Below are 5078 nucleotides of genomic sequence, written 5' to 3' on the forward strand. Positions count from 1 at the left end.
CATGAAAAGCAATGCTGATTCTCATTAGGACCCAAACCCCTTTGTTTTTAGACCTACAGCTAGACTCAAGTCCCAGCAGATCCCAAAATGTGAGGTACAAAGTGTGACATGAGAAAGTGCACTAAAAGCAGAAATATATGCAAGCAGAAATCCAGGGAGCTTGTATAATGATAGATAGTGAATGGGTGGAATAGCAGTGGAAGAAACATAAAGTTGGATCGGGCAGAAAATATTGATATGGGTTCGATAAGCAGAGATTCTACATCTAATGTTTCAGCAATGGCTCTAACTGGTTGGTTGGATAAAACATGGACAAAATATGGTCCATGGTGGGTTAATTAGAAATGCCAGACCTCTCTTGGTTTAATGTAAATGAAGAGATTCAAAGATTTAGGTAGACTGGAATATTAGTGTGGATTTCTCATTTAAGACTTATTCACCTACAGAAGGAGGCTTCAGAAGATATACCGCTTACCACTATTGGATCTTTCTCTCTTATTTCTCCTTCTGGAAATGCAATTAATGTTATGTGAGTAATAGGTCTCTTGAGGGTTTCTCATAATTCCTGTAGGCTCTTCATCTTTTTTTTATTATTTATTCATTTTTCTCCTCTGACTGAATAATTTCAAACATTCTGTCTTCAAACTCATTGATTCTTTCTTCAGTTTGATTAAGCCTGCTGTTGAAACTTTCAAATGTGTTTTTATAATTTAGTCATTGTACTCTTCACTGTTAAGGATTTGTTTTTTTATCATTTCTATTTCTTTGTCAAACTTCTAATTTTGTTCATGTGTTACTTTCCAAATTTCATTTAATATTTTAGTCATATATCCCTGTAGTCCACCAAACTTCTTTAAGAGGATTATTCTGAATTATTTGTCTAACACTTCATAGACCTAAATTTATTTAGAGTTTATTGTTAGAGCTTAGTTATTTTCTTTTGGAGGCATCATGATTTCCCCGAATCTTTTGAATCCTTGTGTCCTTGCATTTCTTTCTGCCCATTCGAGGAGATAGACAACTCTTCCAGCTTTTACAAGTTGGCAGGGATAGACATTCACTGTTTAGTCTGTGATTCTGTAGGAGCTAGCTGGTAATGATCCCAGGCAGGTAGATTTTGCTTTTAGGTTCTTTAGATGGCTGGAATGCTGCCTTTGCACTGAATTTGGATGGGGCAGCTGACTGGGCTCTGTTGTTTTGCAAGACCATTGACTGAGCTCTGCAATCAGGCAGAGCTGTTGGATGGGCACTGCAATTGCCTGTGATTGGGCTGGGCGATGGTATATTTCCTGGCCAGGTGGTCACTGAGTTCTGCAGGATTCCAGTAGGGGCCCTAAGGCTAGGTAAGTTTGCTTCTTGGGATGGATGGGACCATCTGTTTTGTGTACTAGAAATGCACAGTTGAGATTTGCCTCTCTGCCTAGGTGGGGCCTTAAGGCGGACTTTGAGGCTAAGCCAAGTGCTGTTTAAACTCCCAGGTATGACAGAACTAGCTCCTGCTGGTTGTTGAGATGCACCGTGGTAGTCATCTCTCTCTCTCTGAGTGGAGTCTCGCGGTGGGCTTTGAGTTCATACTGAGTGCTGTTTAAACATGTTGAGTGTGGCAGAAGTACCCCCTGGTTTTTACCAAAATGCATAGTGATAGGTGTCTCCTTGGGTGGAAATTTGGGGCAGGGTCTGAGGCAAGTCAAGTAGAACTTCCCACCACTTCTGGCTAGGAGTCTTCAGTCTGACTTTGCAGGTGAGCTATGCTGATAGCTAATATCTCTGACTTGGCACTGCTGCTGGCAGGGACATAGAGCTACCCCAACATCTGCATGCTGGTCGCTGTGGGTTCTGCCTCCTTGTTTTGTTTCTACCTGACCGTAGGTGGAATAGCCATGTCATTACCCCTGCATTCCCTATGAGATGTGACTGGAGTGGGCTTCCTAGGAAGTGTCTAAGAATGCTAGGGAAACTGACACCCACCTCCAGTTCTCCCTTTTCACTGTAGAAACCACAAACCCTAGGAAATTCTATCTGTGTGGTGTCATGGTGACTTGGGGCAGAGGAAGGAGTGATATGATCAAAGTGAGATCATTTCTTCTACCCTTTCAATGTGACCTTTACTCAGTCTTGTTTGTTTGTTTGTTTGTTTGTTTGTTTGTTTTTTCATCTACATAGGTGCTTCAGGCCTTTCCTCAAACTTTGGGGTTTTCACCAAGGTGTTCTTGGGTGTGGTTATTTTGCTAGTTGAACTTCCTGTGGAGGGTAGAGAAATCTGAGACCTATTCCACCATCTTGCTGGCCAGATTTTAGGTGCTCTTAACACACACACACACACACACACACACACACGAACTGTGGAAGATGCTGGATATGTAAATTTGCTTTACTGTGGAATCATATCATTATGCACATGTATATCAAAATATGTTGTATACCTCAGATATATAAATTAACAAATATGATTAAAATAATGAAAATTTAAAAGCAAAAAATGTATTGATTCAACTGAATAGAATTAAAATAAGTATCTTTAGAGAAAAAAGAGGTAAATATTGATTGTTATAAACTCCAGACAATGCTGCAACTTATTGACACAGAATGTAAAAATACTTGGTCATTACTAAGCATATAATGATCATATATAAACATATTTGTGGCATGTACATTGTTTTATAATATCCATAACATTAATTATTTTATATTGGTTGTGGCATATATATTATTTTATAACATGTTGCTAAAGTTAACCATATTTTAAGAAGCCAACTAGAAAGCATAAATGCTGTCACTTAATTATATGAGTATTTGTAATTTCAAACATATGCACATTAATAGTAAGAAAAAAAATCTTATATATTTACACACATGCTTATCATTTCTGGTGTTTTTGGATTAGTTTATCTCAGTGAATTTCTACCTAAAGCACTTTCTTTAATAGTTCTGTTGATGATGATATTTCAGTTTTTGTATCTCTTTTTGTCTATCTGAAAAGTAATATCTTTGCTGGGTACAGAATGGTAGGTTGTTTTTTTAGTGTTTTAATAATGTTATTCTACTCTCTTTGTACTTGCATTGTCTCTAATGAGAAGTTTGCTGTTATCTTTCTTTTTCTTCTTTGTGTTATATGTCTTTTTTTCTGGCTGCTTTTAAGATTTTTCTTTATCACTGGTTTTGAACAATTTGATTATTATATTTCTTATAGTTTTAATCATTTCTTTTGCTTATAATTCATTGAGCTTCTTAGAGCTATGTGTTTGCATGTTCATAAAATTGGAACATTTTGACTCATTATTTTTATGATGTTTTTTCTGTCCCCTCATTTTTCTTTCATACTTCACTTGTTACAATTATAGCTACATTAGCTTGCTTGTAATTGTCCCATAACCCACTGATGCTCTCTTCATTTTTTCCAGTTCATTTTCTCTCTGTGTGGTTCATTAGGTAGTTTCTTCTTTATGTTTGCAATGTCTAATCTGACATTAATACCATCCAATGTATTATTTTATCTTAGAAATTATAATTTTATCTTTACAATTTCAATTTATATTTTTTGTGTATCTTCCATGTCTCTGCTTAATATGTTTATTCTTTTCTGTAGTCTTTTGAACATGTAGAACACAGTTATAAACCCTGTCTTAAATGCCTTTCTCTGATAATTCTGTCAATTCTGTGTAAATTTCCATTGATTAGGTTTTTTTGGTATGATTCATATTTTTCTGCTTCTTTGATAATTTTTTATTTGATGTGAGATATTGTAAATTTTACTTTTATGGGTCTTGTATATTTTTATATTTCTGTAAATATTCTTTAGATGTGTTTCAAGACGCAATTAGGTTCCTTGGAAATTGTTTGATCCCTTTGTATCTTGCTTTTAAGATCCACTAGGTGGGCAAGATGGTGACGGCATAGGTGAACTGGTGAGATTCTCTGAACGTGAGTTCCCAAAGAGGCTATTACTTCTCTTCCCCCATCCCCCAGCCCACCACCAACCGTGCTGGTGCCAGGCCCGGGAACTTCAGTCCCACGCAGGGACAGATATTGCGCCCCCCCCCACTGCTGCTGTTCTACTGCGTGTGTGGAATTCTCCAGTCCCAGCCCCCTCCAGATCCCTCCCCAGCTGCATTGTCTCCAGCCTGGGCACCTGGCACCAAGCCGCTGGTCACACAGGGAGGCTCTGGGCGCCCGCCCCTCAGAGACACCGGTCCCATTCCTGGCTGAAGTACTCTGTAGGGGGCCCAGCGCCACTCTCGCCGCTTACCACCTGCCCTTTGGAACTTTGGAGCTCTGGAACTCTGGGTCCACCCTGGCTGAGGCACTCAGTGCGAGACCCCAAGCCGGAGGACCCAGACAAGCGGAGAAAAACAGATCTGCTTAAACTGCCTCGCCATTTTCCAGGCAGAGATTTCCATTGCCCCACCCACCTATCAACAAACTTTACCTCATTTCCTAAGGCCAGATATTGCAGCCTCTCGCTGCTGCTATTCCACTGCGTGCTGGGAGTTTAGGGTCCCTGCCCCCTCCGGCTCTCTCCCCAGCTGCATTGTCTCCAGCCCGGCACCCAGCACCCGGCACCACCGGTCACACAGGGAGGCTCTGGGTGCCCGCCCCTCAGAGACACCGGTCCCATTCCTGGCTGAAGTACCCTGTGGGGGGCCCAGAGCCACTCTCGCCACCCACTGCCTGCCCTTTGGAGCTTTGGAGATCTGGAACTCCGGGCCCACCCTGGCTGAGGCACTCAGTGCGAGACCCCAAGCTGGGGTACCCAGACAAGTGGAGAAAAACAGATCTGGGTAAACTACCTTGCTATTCTCTAGGCAGAGACTTCCATCGCCCTGCCCACCTATCAACAAACTTTACTTCAGTTCCTAAGGCAACAGAGCAAAACAGGAGACAAAGCCCCACCCCTACGCTGCAACGAAAAACAAAAGGGAGAGGCCGGAATCGGAGATCACAGAAGTGACTCTAGTCTGATCGCTTATTTTGACTTATGATTTTATCATTGAAACTGTTGGTTTAGATCACGTTTGGTGTTTACCTTCTGACTTACACTGTTTCTTGATTTTATTGGCCTGTCTCTGTGTAACTATCAG

Source organism: Carlito syrichta, unplaced genomic scaffold (assembly GCF_000164805.1).
Source record: "Carlito syrichta isolate Samal-C Ts95f unplaced genomic scaffold, Tarsius_syrichta-2.0.1 Scaffold304454, whole genome shotgun sequence".
Classification (NCBI taxonomy): Eukaryota; Metazoa; Chordata; class Mammalia; order Primates; family Tarsiidae; genus Carlito; species Carlito syrichta.